Source organism: Enhydra lutris, unplaced genomic scaffold (genome assembly GCF_002288905.1).
Source record: "Enhydra lutris kenyoni isolate GAN:26980312 unplaced genomic scaffold, ASM228890v2 scaffoldscaffold17, whole genome shotgun sequence".
In the NCBI taxonomy this organism is placed as follows: domain Eukaryota; kingdom Metazoa; phylum Chordata; class Mammalia; order Carnivora; family Mustelidae; genus Enhydra; species Enhydra lutris.
This window is the reverse complement of record NW_019154101.1, coordinates 11,776,891-11,793,460: the sequence shown is the minus strand read 5'-3', so window position 1 is coordinate 11,793,460 and position 16,570 is coordinate 11,776,891. Positions and strand designations below refer to the sequence as shown.

The 16,570-nt window shown below is 39.1% G+C and overlaps 1 protein-coding gene across 1 annotated transcript in view; it reads left to right on the top strand.

Annotated features, from left to right (window-relative positions):
* Positions 1–1,637: 1,637 nt before the first annotated feature.
* LOC111147569 (potassium channel tetramerization domain containing 20) overlaps positions 1,638–16,570 on the top strand; it is a 32,803-nt gene continuing 17,870 nt past the window's right edge. The window contains exon 1 of the mRNA XM_022503672.1: positions 1,638–1,677. The gene's annotated coding sequence lies outside the window, so the exon portion shown is untranslated. The remainder of the gene's footprint in view (positions 1,678–16,570) is intronic.

The window sequence follows — 16,570 nt, the reverse complement described above, 5'->3', positions numbered from 1 at the left end:
AAATTCTTAAAAAAAAAAAAAAAAAAAAACTATCCTGCAGGAATATCAAGAAGGTTTTCTTCCTTTTCTTCTTTTCTGCTCTCAGGTATAATACTGTATTTTATAGAAATGGAAATAAAGGCATTAGTTTGAACAATCCTCTACTTTACTTTGTTAAGTTTGGATCCTATATCCTGGAAGACCTCTACAGTCAAATTGTAATGAAAAAATTGTATAGCTTCAGCTTTTAAAATTAAAGGTTTTGACCCTGATAACGCAGTTTTGCCATACACACTATAGCAACCTACTAGAATGAGAGTCAAAACAATTTTCTCATATTCCTACCACTTCAACTCTAATCCTAATCTTTGGCCTCAAATTAGTTTCTAGAGACTTTTGTAACCAAAAAAAAAAAAAAAAGTTGACTCAGCATTTAAGAAATCATGCTATTAATTTACATAGTTTTCAACAATTTTTTTTTAAGATTTTATTTATTTATTTGACAGAGATCACAAGTAGGCAGAGAGGCAGGCAGAGAGAGAGGAAGGGAAGCAGGCTCCCTGCTGAGCAGAGAGCCCAATGCGGGACTCGATCCCAGGACTCTGGGATCATGACCTGAGCTGAAGGCAGCGGCTTAACCCACTGAACCACCCAGGCACCCTCAACAATTTTTTTTTAAGATTTTTTATTTATGAGAGGGTGAGGGAGGAGTAAAGGGAAGTCAAGTAGCCTTCCCCCTCAGCGGGGAGCGCTACTCCAGCTCTATCCCAAGACCGAGATCACAACCTGAGCAGAAACTGAGTCCCACGCTTAACCCACTGAGCCACCCAGCTGCCCCAGTTTTCAGCAATTTTAAAATAAAACTGTTTGCATAGTAAGTATAACTTACTAACTTTTAAAAATACAAAAATCCCCAGAAATCAGGACAATAAGGACTGATATTATTTCCTTCCTTTATGTTTTCAGCCCTCAACTTATAGGACATTGACCGTACGTTAATATTTTTTGACTGTTGAAATATTTTACTCGTAACACAGCCAATTTTCCAATACTTTGCTTTCGGTTGATTTAAAATTTTCAATTCAACTTTGTTTGCTATATATACCATGTGGTTTCATTAATTCAAAGTTTGAGAAAAATGAGGTTTTTTCCTCTTTGGTCAGAATGCATACCCAGGATAGGGGCTTCTAAGCAAAACGTGTTTAAGGAACTCTGTCATTCTTACTACATACCCTCTGCCCCAAATGCGTGAAGACAAGGAGGCTCCACAATGTCATTTAAGCATTAGCTGTCCTGGTGCTGCGCAAGATTATTCTACAACTCCGGTAGCTACTAACGTTCCGTTTTATACCTTTAATAATTGAAAAGGGGGCATCCGCGGCTCAGAAACAGAATCCACCCCCGCAGTGCAGGTGCGAGCGCGTCCTCCATCAGGACCCGTGGGCGTGGAGGGAAAGACAGAGGTTACCTACCAACCGCCGCCCCAGGCTGCGGGCCCAGAGCCCGGGCCTTCCCGGCGTGCCCCGCGCGCCGAGGGGACTTTTAATGTGAAGCTCCGGGTGACTCAGCCGCGTGGCCGCGCCGGCCAGGGCGGGGGGCGCGCGCCGCTGCGGCACGGCAGCTTCTCGCGGCGCCAAGTGCGCGCGCCTCCCGGGCGGGTTCGGGCCCCGAGCGCGAGAGCGCGGCGGGGAGCGTCAGGTAAGTGTGGCTCGGGGCCCGGTAGGGCGAGTGTGGCGGCGGACAGGGCCCGGGCTTTGCCTTTGTGTCGGAGGGCGTGAGGGCTGTGGGGGCCGTCTCCTCAGGCTGCCGCTGGGGCGGGCGCCCGCCAGGTCGGACCCCAGTTGTAAGGCTGCGGGACTGAAATCGTCGCGAGGAAAAATGTCCGCAAGTGGGTTTCGGCGGCCCGTTTTCGTGTTGAGGATAAAGTCTTAGAATCCGGGAAAGGGGTGTCGCCTTATATGGAAATCGTAAACGCAGTCGCGGGGACAGCTAAAGAGTAACTTGATTGTTTTCTGCAGGCCTGGGGTGTTTTCATCCCGCCAGCAGGGCGAGGACGGTAGCGCCGAGTGTTTCTTGATAACGCTTTTGCAGACGCGGTTTTTTCCTGGCAGCTAATGGGACTCATTAAAAATCAGGTAGTTGGTGGGACTTCTTGTCAAACTCTGTCTGGAGCGGAGAGTGCGTCTTGCTCACTCCCCACCCCTCCTTCAGAGTCTTCCTTCTCTGCCACCCACAAATTACTGGCTTTCATTAGAAGCTCCGAGTGCAGAAGAGCTGGGCAGAGCCATAACCGGGGATCTTCTTTTCTTTTGAGTGAAATCCTACTTTTTATAGCAGGCAGTGACTTCAGGTTTACAAGCCTGGTTCTGCACTATCAACACATACACACAACCAAAACAAACAAAAAAAACTCCAACCCCCAAACAAAAACCTCTTATATTTCGGAGTTTGTGATTCTTTCTGAAAATTCCTGGGTTGGGCCGGTTTATTTTTAAATAAAGCAGTGAAGCCAGTGAACAAACAAACATGGTAAACAAGGCCGTGGAGGAACTCTTCAACCAGTTCATGAAAATGCATTTTCCAGGCCCTTTCATTGTGCCCCTGTGAATGTTAGAGGACTAGCTACAGGTTTTACCTGAGAAATTGTTTTTTTTTTTTAATGGTCCCCAAAGCAAAGTAGTGTAATCATATGTAATGAATCCACAGTCAAAAGAATCTCACCTTAGTTCCTATCCCCATCCGTACCCCATCCCCACCTCCCATCCCCCACCCCCATTCTGGGACAGTAGTTCTCAAATGTAAATTTACACTTTAAAAATGCGAGTACCACTCCCAGAAATTTGATTCTAGAGATCTGTGATGAGTCCCTGAAACTGCATCTTAAGCAGGCACCCCCATCCTTGGTGTGGTATACCACTTTGAGAAACACCACCATAAGGTTGGCCTGGGAATCTTGAGAACTGCCCACCTCCCTCATCCCTTTGTTGATTTACTCTCCCCTCCCTTCCAACCAGTCACAAGCCAAGAAACCAGCCTCTCCAGAGGGAAACTTAAGCTAGTGCTTTCTTGGACTCTGACACCAGTGTAGGAAATGACTTTCATACATATTCTGATATTGCCTTGGTGGGTTAGAGATAGCCTGTGCCTACTAATCTGTACTTGTTCCTTCTGGGGCTGCTTCTAGCATCCTCAATTTAAGCAGTGCCATCAGGCCACATCTTGGCATCCCATCTGACTCAGTCTCAGTCTTCCCTTGAAAACCAGGACAGCCAATGGCATGTAATTTCACTTGAGTCCTCAGATTTCATGGTACCTAGCAGTACTGGTAGCGTTTATGAGAGTTTTCAGTTCAGCTGAACTCTAATTCATTCATTAAATACCCCAGTAATGCCTATTTTGTGCAAAGCCTGTAGGGGGCCGCTTTAGCAACAACATTGCGAAGATGGCACACAGTTGCATTGCTCCCTTGAGCTGGAAATGAGGACTGTGTAACCTCTACTGCTGAAAGCTTTTTCTCTTAGTTCCTCTTAAATAGATATGTAGGCATGAGGTTAGAGTTAGGCTGTTTGACTTCTGTTTTTGACATCTTTTTTGTCTTATATCTCTTATTAATCTTCTAATTGGTTCACAATTTCCTTCTATAACTCCAGATTTCCTGATTATTGTGTTTTCCTCCTGCCCCTGAATTTGAACATGCCTGCCCCTCTTTGGCTAACTGGAGTAAAAAGTTGAGGAAAGTTGTTGGAATGCTGAATGACTTCTAGCGGGAAGACCCAGAATCATGGAAATATGAAGCTTAGAGATATAAGGAAAGCTATTAGAAATTTATTTAGTGCAGTCCTCTCATCTTTCAGATAAAGAGATGAGATGGCAGAGGTGAGGACCCCTGGCTCCTAGCCCAGTGTTCTTCCCACTAAATCTTCTCAAGAAAGATGCTTCTAAAATGGAAAAGGTCGAAAGAAATTCTGTTATAAGTAGAGGAAGAAAATGGTTGAAAGAAATTCTGTTATAAGTAGAAGAAGAAAATGGAGAGACTTCCACATGACTACAAAAGCAGTATTTTCTGGGAAAATGGAGATTGAAGGAGAATGTGATATAACCATATAAATCCTGGAGTGAGAGTACTAAGGACTCTGAAGCTTGAAATAAGTATTAGAAGTTCAAATAAGAGCAAACAGATGGTTACCTTGTAATCCCAAGAGACATTACAAACTTAATATTTTTTTAAGAATTCAGTAAAGGTTAAGATAAGTATATTGGTGAATTTTTATTAAATATTAGATGTTTGAGCAACATCCAGAATGTTTTAAAGTTGTAACCATACTTGTCCTTATAGAAGTTATTAGATGTTCTATGGGAGACCATATAAAACTGATCTAACTACTAATCTGATTTAATATGTTTTCTTAGGGGAAATAAGATTAATGACATGCATTTCTGGAATGTAGGAAGGAAATAAGTATGGATAAAAAAAGTTTTTGATAATTTTTTTTCTTTTGAGAGGGGGAGAGAGCGTGAGTGCATGCACTGCATACACACACACGTGGGGGAGGGGCAAAGGGTGAGGGAGAGCAAAAATCCCAAGCCCGATGTATGCCCAGTGCAGAGGCCTATGTAGGGCTCAGTCCCTCGACCTTGAGATCATGACCTGAGCCAAAACCAAGAGTTGGACACTTAACCAACTGAGCCACCTACGTGTCTCAGGAGAACCTTTTGATATTTTTGCTTGGAGTCCTCAAATTAAACGTTGGATTCTCCTATTCTCCTTGTATATTCATGAAAGTAGATTAGAAGGGTAAGGGCTTAATAGTTAGACATTATGTGCCAGAAGGGTAAGGGCTTAATAGTTAGACATTATGTGCCAGACATGTACTAAATGCTTTTACATCCATTGTCTTATTTACCTCCGTTATAGAGCTGAGGAATCTAAGGTACAAACAACTTAAGTTTGCCCAAAGTCATACCCCTAATAAGTGGCAGAACCACTATTCAAACTTAAATCTGCCTGCCTCCAAAGCCATTAAGATTTATGCTCAATAGTGCCCTCACTATACTTCATTGGGTGACAGTTCAGAATGTGGGCATTGAAGTCAGTCTTTTCCTGGGTTCCTTTATTTATTAACTTGGATAAAGTACTCATCAGTTTCTAGGTCTCTGAAATAGAGATTGTTGCAGTTACAATCTCAGAGGGTTATTAGGGTTGAGTTAATTCATGTAAAGTGCTTAGAACTGCCTGACACAGTAAATTCTCAGGAAATGTTGGCTTTTTTTTTTTTTAAGATATTCTTTTCTTTAGATTCAGATTGTCCTTCCTACTGTTAAAATACTAAGGCTTTATGATAAATATAGATATAAACTTTATCTCTGTTCTTACTAAAATGGGGAGCCTTACGAATATTTTGGAAAATACTGGGGTATAGTGCAAAGATCTGTGACTGGGACTAGAGGGTTTGGTTTTTATTTGTTTCATAGAAAAGGTTGTAAGGATCAGATAAAGTAACAAATACAAATGAAATTTAAATAGTATTTTATATTTGTATAGCATATACAGTTATTAAAATTAGAGGAAAGTTACAGTAAATTATTGACAAGATTATTAAAGTTTGACTTCCTTAAAATAGCTAGTGATTTACAGTTCTATAGGAAGATCACAGTCTATACATAAAACTATGTAAGATTCCTTCTATGTGTTTGTCCTAAATCTCTTTTGGTGGCAGAACCTGAAATTTAATTTTCGCAGTTGTATCTGTATATCATTTTGCTAGGGCTGCCATAAAAAAGTATCACAGACTGGCTTAACCGTCAGAAATTTATTTTCCTGCAATTCTGGAGGCTGGAGATCTGAGATCAAGATGTTGGCGGGATTGGTTTCATCTGAGGCCTCCTTGCTTTGTAGATGGACTCCTTCTCCCTGTGTCTGTGCGCTCATTTCCTATTCTTAAAAGTCCTATTGGATTAGGACCCACCCTAATAACTTCATTTAACCTTAATTACCTCTTTAAAGTCTTTTTTTCCAAATAGTCCCATTCCAAGGATTTAGGATTTGAAACCTCAACATACGAAGTTTAGCTCGTAACAATTTGTTTAGGGAATTATTTACTTTTTATTTTTTATTTTCTGTTTAGGGAATTATATGGAGGTAATCTGAATGTTCCATTGCCCTTATTGTTGAGTGCCCTATACCCTGGGGCTCAAGCAGCATCATCCTTTATCTCTGTGCCTGCCTACATATTCTAACTTCCACCTGTTACTTAGAACCAAGCTTGCTGTCAAGTACCCTAAGAAACACATCATGCCTCTGCATTAAGTCATTGCATTTGGATTTAAAGCAAGAATCTGCTTGAGAAACTATTCCATATATTTAACCTAATAAATTACTAATTTGTTTGGTAAGCATATTTCTTAATTTTAAATCTCTTATGTAGTAATATACTTTTTAAACTTTAAAACATTTTTTTTTTTTCTTAAACCGTTTTAAGCCTTTTCTAAGGGGAAGAAAAAACCTCCTGGAGTGCCTGGGAGGCTCAGTAGGTTAAGCATCTGCCTTTGGCTCAGGTCATGATCCCAGGAGGCAGATGCTTAACCTGCTGAACCACCCAGGCATCCCATAATATGTGTTTTTTAAATTGTATGTTATTGAATATTCCAAAGTCTCTAAATGTGTTATAACTTTTAAAATGGGAAAAAAGGAAAACGTATCTAAAAATGGAATTCTTCAAGAAAATATTAAAATGTTGTTTTGGGGATTTTTTGTTTTGTTTTGTTTTAAGATTTTACATATTTGTCAAAGAGAGCAGAAGTGCACAAGCAGGTGGAGAAGCAGGCTTTTTGCCAAGCAAGGAGCCTGATGCGTGACTCAATTCCAGAATGTTTTTTCCTTAGAAAAGACTTAAAGTCCGCTTCTCCCTCTGACCCTCCCCACCCCTCGTGCTCCCTGAAATAAACAGATAAAATCTTAAAAAAAAAAAAAAAAAAAAACCACACACATATATCATGAGCCTACAATGAAGGGAGAATAATTAGTATTTTCAGTCTTTTTTTCTATGAATATATTTATTTCAACCTGCCTTTTTTTAAACCTAATAAATCAGTACTGTTTCATGCTATTTTAGTTATTCTAAAATCTATTGCTTGGGGTGCCTGGGTTGCTCAGTCATTAAGCGTCTGCCTTCAGCTCAGGTCATGATCTCAGAGTCCTGGGATCAAGCCCCTCTCCCACTCCCCCTGCTTGTGTTCCTTCTCTCGCTCAGCGTCCTGGGATCAAACCCCACATCAGGTTCCTTGTTCAGTGGAGAGCCTGCTTCTCCCTCTCCCACTCCCCCTGCTTGTGTTTCCTCTCTCGCTTTATTATTTTAAAAATAATAAAATAAAACCTATTTCTTTTTAGTCTTTTAATGTGGTGAATTATATTAATTGATTTTTAGAATGTTAAGCCAACTGTCCTCATAATGTATTATCCCTTTTTATGTATCTGGATTTAATTTTTTAATAATGCTTGGGATTTTTGTACTTATGTTTATGAGAGAAAATAACCTCCGAAAATGAATTGGGAAATAGTCCTCCTTTTTCTGTTTTCAGGAAGAGTTTGTATAAGATTGGTGTAATTTCTTCCTTAAAGATAGGGAAGAATTTGCTAGTCAGGACATTTGGTCCTGGAGTTTTCTTTTTTGAAAGGTTTTATTTTATTATTATTTTTTTTAAAGATTGTATTTATTTATTTGACAGAAATCACAAGTAGGCAGAGAGGCAGGCAGAGAGAGAGGAGGAAGCAGGCTCCCCGCTGAGCAGAGAGCCCAATGCGGGGCTCAATCCTGGGATCCTGACCTGAGCCGAAGGCAGAGGCTTTAACCCACTGAGCCACCCAGGCGCCCCAATTTTGAAAGGTTTTAATTACAGATTATGGTTCTGTGTGTATATACATCACAATAACATATATCCTCTATCTATAAATACATACACACACACCTAATATATGTTAAGATATTTATCACAGAAAGTTGGCTTTATAGAACTGTGGGGACTGGGCTAGACCATCAGGAAGGATGTTCAGGTTGGAGCTCTGAACAGGAGTTGAAGCTGCAATCCACAGATTAATTTCTTCTTAGAGAAACTTGAATTCTGCTTTTAAACCTTTCCAGTTGACTGGGTCAGGCCCACTCAGATTATCTAAAATAATCTTCCATAATTAAAGTGATTATAGACATTTAATCACATGTATCACGTGCTTTCACAGTAACATCGAGATTAGTGGGTTTTTTCTTTTTAAGATTTTATGTATTTATTTGAAAGAGAGAGATCACAAGTAGGCAGAGAGGCAGGCAGAGAGAGAAGAGGAAGCAGGCTTCCCGCTGAGCAAAGAGCCCGACGCAGGGCTGGATCCCAGGATCCCAGGATTCCAGGATCCCGAGATCATAACCCGAGCTGAAGGCAGAGGCTCAACCCACTGAGCCCCCCAGGTGCCCTGAGATTAGTGTTTTGATTGAACTAAGACTGTAGCTTAAGCAAGTTTACATATAAAACTGACCATTATAGCTTCTCTCCAATCTTCAAGTCTTGGCTACTTTACTTAGTTGTCTGATGCCTTCAAGCAGTTGTTTTTCTGTTTTATCCATTTTTCTGAAGGATTCCAGGCAAGAAGACTAAAACGAAACATGGAAGTCATGGGTGTGGGGAGGAAGGCAGACTTCAGCTCAACTCAAAAAGAAGAAAAGATTTTCCCCAAGGATTGCTATTCAGTGATTGAGCAAAGCAAGAGACTCTTTATTTTTGGATATTTTTAGGTAGACTGGACTAAACTGGTAGAAGTATTTTTGTAGTCCTAAGTAGATTATTGGGATCCAGATTTTTTGAGATTCATGATTGGTAAAATGTGGGGAAGGAAATTGGGAGCACATCAAAAGGTTGCCAGTTTATCTTCGTACATTTAAAAAAAAAAAAAAATCTGGCCGTCATTTTCTGCCCTCATTATTTCATAAAAGACATTTAATACCAAAAAAGAATCAAAGGTTTAATTTAGGTATAAAGGACTGTCCTTCCCAAGAAAGCATTACATTAACATATACTATAATTTATACTTCAGTTCAAACTTTAATATTTTTGAAATCGTGATGTATCTTAAAATCATGTATATATCTAATATGCTAGTACTTCTTTTTCCTGCAAAACTATTAGATTGATGATGTCTCAGTCAATGCCCACTGTCTTGGAACTGGAGTGATCTGTCTATGTATTTGTAGATTGCATTGTCCTCATTTCTGTCAAGAATTCAGTGAAAACTTTTGACACTAATTGGTACTGGTCCTTGAACCATCTTCTGATAGTGATTTTGGGTTGTCTCCAGAATTTTCAACATGTTCTGTAGCTATAGTACTGATCCATGGGTCTGTCCCCTAAGACCTTCAGATCTTTCTTGCTATACATTCACTTAGCTTTTTCCAATAAAATGGCCAACTGTGTTGATTGATACATTTTTAAGTTTTTTTATTGCACTGCCTTGCACTGTTCCTTTTAAGACATTGGTAATAGTATGGCCCTTGGATATTTCCTGGAAGTTTGCCAAAGTAACCTTTAATTGTATATCTCTTCCTTTAAAGGATTATAAGCTTTTAACAAGAAGAAGACTGTCCTGGACATTAGGAACCTCACCCTAGAGATTGTATAATATGTTGACTGGCTTTTTCTTAGGAATCCTAAGCTTTTCCTGGTCTGTTATGTGCCCTGAATTGTTCTTAGCTTAAAGGTGTCACTAGCATGACTACAACTAGTTGAATCCAATCAAAAGATAGAAACACCTTTGTGGAAATTACAGAATTTCATCTATGCAGTTTTTAGGTGATAATGTTGAAAGTTAAAGCAGAGTTAGGTAAGATCTTTGAACTCTGGGAAATTTCATACTGTAAAATCAATCCCCATGTGGAGTTAGTTGATTTAGAAGTCCACTCAACTATTTAAACAGAAAAGGTGCTATATATGCCCATTATTGTCACAGTGAGGTTGTATACCCAGGCAGCAGATCTTAGGCTTGGAATTATGTCTCCAAACCTGTGCAACTTAGATAGAAATTGGGAAGTAGATCAGACCTATAGGAGAGGTAACACAGCATGAGGGTAACAGTAGACAGTGAAGCCAGAAGCCTGGGTTCTAAACCTGACTCCACTATTAGCTGTGTGACTGTGGGAACGTTCCATAACCTTCCTCTTTTTCCTCACCTATTAAATGAGGGTTATAATGGCACCTACTTCATGAAGTTTTTTGACTATTTAATGTTTATGGAGCGCCTGGGTAGCTAAGTCATTTAAGCATCTGCCTTTGGCTCAGGTAATGATCCCAAAGTCCTGGGATCAAATCCCATGCTTGTTGTCGGGCTCCCTGCTCAGTGGGGAGCCTGCCTCTGCCCTTCCCCTACTTCCCATCTCTACTCACTCTCTCTGTCTCTCTCAAATACATAAAATCTTTTAAAACTAACATCAAGTACTGAGAACTGTATGTAGCACATGATTCGTGTGAATAAAGTTCATGGCCATCTGTACTTAAAATGTAGGGTTTGTAGCAATTTGACATATTCAACAATCTCAACTGTTTCATTTGTGATTCTAATGTAGAATGTGTTCTTGAGTAATTGGGTGTTAGATTTGATTACTCATTTAAGGATGGAAGAAAATGTTGCTGTTTGAGACCTGTTTGAGACTGTTGCAATATTTAAGAACTTGAGATAAACTAGATTCATCAGTTTAACTTTTTAGATTTACCAGAGTTTTTTCATTACTTAAAGATTTGCTTGGTAGGCAGTGGAAGTGCTAAAACAAGAAAAGAGTATATATGAAGATTATAGATATAGTTTGAAATATCTGATGGAAATACCAAACTTAGGGTAGTGGTTATAGAGGAATTAATATATTACCATGTTTTATATTTTAAACTGGGTTTTTACTATATTATTTAAATTTTTTTGTTTCTAGTACAGTAGTTTTTTAATTTGATAAATTTGTAAAAGAAACAGTAAGGGCAATCTTAGTTATAAATTGAACACAAGGTCTTAAGTCTTAACTTAAATCCAAGTAATTATAATATAGTCTCTTTGTGCACAAAACCCATTCTTGGACCTAAGTTATATTGACAAAAAGGTACTGGGGGGCAGTAAATTGGGGATGTCAAGTAGAAAAGACAGGAAAATATATCCACGCAATTATGAACTTGTCACTATTGTCATTGTGCTTTTATCTGCCAGCCAATTAGCATGGCCTCAGCAATTCATTGGGGAAAAGGAAAGAAAAGGGAAGTAGAAACAGAATTCCAGCCTTTATGTCTTCTTCTCTCCTGCATCTCTTCTCTCATTTTGACTCTCTTCCAATGTAGAAGAAATGAGGAACAGAAGTGGTTCTGCCAACAGACATCTTTGAATTTTTTTTTTTAAGATTTTATTTGAAAGATCACAAGTAGGCAGAGAGGTGGGCAGAGGCGGGGTTGGAGAGGGGGGCGGAAACAGGCTCCCGGCCAAGCAGAGATCCCGATGGGGGGCTCGATCCTAGGACCCTGAGATCATGACCTGAGTCAAATGCAGAGGCTTAACCCACTGAGCCACCCAAGTGCCCCCATCTTTGGATTTTATGCCTTCCCCAACTTCTGTAGTTTTTTGCCTTAAATTCTATTTTGTAGACTATTAATATAGTTTCACCTTTAACTGGTGATCAGACTTATCCCCTATAGTGGGGTAACCTGGCATTATGTGCCTCTAACGTGATGTTTGGAAGGATACAGTTGCCATCTGTCATATTCTTGTTTAGTCACAAGAAAATGTTTTACTTATATGGAAATAGATCCAGGATGTTGGAACTGACCTATACTTTTTTAAAATGTCAGTTTCAGGGGTGTCTGGGCGGCTTAGTCATTTGAGCTCCCAGCTCTTTAATTCAACTCAGGTTGTGATCTCAGGGTTATGCATCATGAGATCAAGCCCTGTACCCTGGACAGGGCTCCAGCTTCTCTCCCTTTCCTGGTCTGTACTCTCTCTTTAAATAATTTTTTTAAATGGGGGGAAGGAGTATGTAATATTAAAAGATTGAGAATAGCCAAATGCAAGGAATGGGCCTTGATTGGATTATGGATCCCCAAAAAAGGCTATAGAGGAAAATTTGAGGCCAAATTAGTAAATTTGGTTATGGATTATATGTTGAGATTACAGAATTGTTCGTTTTCTTAGATGAAAATGGTACTGTCGTGTTTTATAGGAGAATGTCATAATTCTTAAACTATGCATACTGAAGTATTAAGAATAGGAAGTGCACCTCTCTGTAACTCTCAGGTGATTTGGAAAATGTATGGGGAGGGGAAGGAAGTGTAAGCACACACAAATGAGACAGGATGATCATTGTTAAGTCTGAGGGGTGTATATGAGTGTACTGATTGTAATGATTTTTCCATTTTCCTGGAGATTTAAAAACTTTCAAAATGAGGGGCGCCTGGGTGGCTCAGTGGGTTGGGTGTTTACCTCCAACTCAGGTCATGATCTCAAAGTCCTGGGATTAAGCTCCACATTGGGCTCCCTGCTCTGCAAGGATTCTGCTTCTCCCTCTCCCTTTTTGCCCTCCATGGCACTTGTGTGCTCTCTCTGTGTGTCTCAAATAAATAAAATCTTTTTTTTTTTTTTTTAATTTTTTTTTTTAAAGATTTTATTTATTTCACAGAGAGAGATCACAAGTAGGCAGAGAGGCAGGCAGAGAGAGAGAGAGGAGTAAGCAGGTTCTCCGCTGAGCGGAGAGCCCGATGCGGGACTCGATCCCAGGACCCTGAGATCATGACCCGAGCCGAAGGCAGAGGCTCAACCCACTGAGCCACCCAGGTGCCCCTCAAATAAATAAAATCTTAAAAAAAGAAAAGAAAGAAACCTAGCTGATAAAAGTGTTTAGTTAATACAGAAGATTCATTAGAAAGCTATACAGTTTTCTCACTAGATAGAGCACACAGCTCTTGGTCTCAGGGTCATTAGTTCAAGCCCTGCGTTGGGTATAGAGCCTACTTTCCAAAAAAGAAAGCTGTGTAGTTTTTAGTTCTAAAATTACAGGTTTGGTTTAAAGAAGTAACATGTCTGTTATCAGTAAATGTTTGAAATTAAGAGTTAACAGTGGTATCATAATTGAATTTTATTACCTCTGCAAATGGACACATTCAAAGTCCAGCAGTTATTCTTAATATAAAAAGTACAGCTACACAGAGATAAATAGAGGTTGTTGGTATTGGAATGGAGATGAGGGATGATGTGGTAGGTAGGTAATAATGCAAGAAAAAAACAAGCAAAGATTTAAAAATGTTTTTTAATATGATTTTTAATAAGCTTGAAGCTAGGTTTGAATATATGAATAGTAACAGCTATTTTCAGTGTTTACCATATGTCAGAGATCGTACTCAATCTAAAGTATTTGTGATCCCTAAAATAGCTCTTCCAAATAGATATTATCAGTTTACAGATGAGAAAATTGAGTCTCAGAGAAATTAGTCATGTGCGCAGATTGACCTAGCAAATAAGTAGTGGAATCAAGAACCAAACTATGCAGTCTGGTTGCAGAGCACTTGCTGGTAAATATGGGTGGCGGCATAGGTTATGGTTAAATATAGCTTCCCTTAATTTGAGACTTTGTTAAGAAATGGTATGGTAAGTGGGAAAGCATTTTATTTTTTTTTTTATTTTTTTTTTTTTAAGATTTTATTTATTTATTTGTCAGAGAGAGAGAGGGAGAGAGAGCAAGCACAGGCAGACATAATGGCAGGCAGAGGCAGAGGGAGAAGCAGGCTCCCTGATGAGCAAGGAGCCCGATGTGGGACTCGATCCCAGGACGCTGGGATCATGACCTGAGCCGAAGGCAGCTGCTTAACCAACTGAGCCACCCAGGCGTCCCGGGAAAGCATTTTATAGCATCAGTTCTTTGAAAAGAAATAGAAACCCGAAAGATAAAGCAGTTAGGGCAAGGGGGTTGATCTTTACTAGGGATTAATTGCTTAGGCTCATGTAGAGAGTATATAAGAAGGGCATGTGTAAAAATCTTGACCAGTATTCAAGAAGTACAGTATCTTGAGTTCTTTTTCTGCATAGAAGTCTTCTAGTATAGCTGCAGTATTAACCTAGACAGCATAATTTCTTTAATGCATATGTATTTGTATGTGTTAAAATAGCTAAGGAAACTTAGGTTTTACTTTGGAATTAAAAATTTGATTAAACGATGTCTCAACAATAAACAGCAAAATTGCTTTAGTTTTAATAGTTTTCAATTATCCATACATACTTTTAATATTTCATTGGAATGAATTATGGCAGTAATCTTTTCAGGTAAAGTGAATTTTTACTTCCTATAATAAAAGTTGGAACAAATGGGGATCTAGCTGGCTCAGTTGGTGGAGCATGTGACTCTTGATCTCAGGGTTGTGAGTTCAAGCCCCACGTTGGGTGTAGAGATTGCTTAAAAAATAAAATCTTTAAAAACAAGGCTACATTCTGGATAACAAACCTGGTAAAAGGAATCTGTGTGTAACCGCTATCCATTAAATGTAATATTCAATGACTCTTATCACAGTGATTTTAAACTAAATATGTTACTCAAGGCAGAAAAAATATAAATAATTTAAGACACGATGTTAAAAATTAGAAGAAAAAATTTTCCTGTTAACAACTTAAAAATACCATTTTAGAACTTCTAGCTAAGGGACATAGAAAAATGATGGTCAGATTGTTCAGTTGAAATTATACATGACATTGGCACAGAAACAGATGAATTGGTGGAACAGAGTGTAAAAACCAGATCAAGCATCTATTATCTGTTAGTATTTGATAAAGGTGACATCTCAAATCAGTATGGGAAAAAAATGGACTCTTAAGAATATATTAAGGCAGTTAATTGGTTAACCATTTGAATTTTGGTACATCCATACCTCATGCTGTATACAAAACAAATTCTCTATGGGGTAAAGATTGAATGTTAAAAAAAAGGCAATAAAACATGAAATTTGGTATAACCATGTAATAGAATATTATGTACCATTGAAAATGATATGAGTGTAATTGTTGACCTACAGGCAAAATCATGGTATGTTGAGAAATATGGCATAATATTAACAACAGAATTTCAAATTGTAAAAATAAAAAAATATATGTATTTATGCTTAGGAAAGTCTGGAAGAGGAATTATGGGTGATTTTTATCTTCTTAGTATTTTCTGTCAACAGCAATAAATCTGTACTGCCTGAGTGCAGGATTATTCTTTGTTTTTTAAAATTCTGCAGGAGTAAAATAGCTAAAGAAAAGACAGCTTGGCAATAGAAGAGGAAGATACGGTGTTTTCCTGGGTTGAGTTGGGGGGTGGGAGAACGGAAAGACACAGAAGGTCAGGTGCAAATGAAAAGTTAGGCAACTGAGGCCAAAAATAATTTGTAGAATTCCAACAACAGTACAGGGTATCGTCTCACTGAATCAAAATGAGGAAGGTGGCTGAAATCAGAACTGGACAATAGAACGTAAGTATATTCAAAAGTAGAGGATGAGCGTGATGACAGGCTTAGAGAGCTAAAGAAATACTGAGCTTCTGTATGTGGGAGATTGACACATGTCTCCCAAGCTTATCTCTTGTCTTTTGTGTGGTGCCTCATGAGTTCTGAGAGCTTTGCCCTGCATCCTGTTTGAGAAAGGTTTGTCTGACTTGGTAATGGCAGACATCCTCCTCTATTTTTATGGATGAAAATACTGAAGCTTAAAGAATGTTTTGGTGACAGGGCTAGTTAATAACGAAGCCGAAGCCAGAACCGGCTTTGCTTCAGTTTAGTGGGTGGTCTTGTAATCATACCTCATTCTCTCAGACTTCCAGGGAGATGAGAGCAGTCCTGGGAAACACCCAGTGATTCTAGTCAAGCCTGACAAACTTGATATGAATAAATCACTATTACCTAATACCTGCCCAGCATGGTTGTTTTTCCCCATGCACCCAAAGGTAAAATTTTAAGGATCTCAAAGGTAAAATTTTTGATGAAAAAAATAATGGAAATGACTTGTTAATTTATCACATTAAAATGAGCTATCACATTTCACTTACCAGATTGGTAAAGATAAAGAAAACTGAAACACTGTTAGCAAAAATTCTGGAAAAAGATGTAATTACTTTCTAAATCTAATTATGGTGTATAGATTAAGGGTAGATTGGTTTATTTACCAAATTCTGTGGCATCCTACCTCATCTTCACCACCCAGCTTACTCTGAAGTTAAAAAAAAAAAAAAAAGAAAAGATACTGCCTTTTAAAAAAGGTCATATTCTGGGGTCCTGGGATCCAGCCCTGAGTTGGGCTTCCCACTCAGCAGGAGGTCTGCTTCTCCTTCTTCCTCTTGTCCCTCTCCCTGTTCATACTCTCTCTCTGTCTCAAATGAATAAATAAAATCTTTTTAAAAGAATAAATAGGGGCGCCTGGGTGGCTCAGTGGGTTAAAGCCTCTGCCTTTGGCTCAGGTCATGATCCCAGGGTCCTGGGATCGAGCCCCGCATCGGACTCTGCTCAGTGGGGAGCCTGCTTTCTCCTCTCTCTCTCTCTCTCTCTCTCTCTCTCTCTCTCTCTCTCT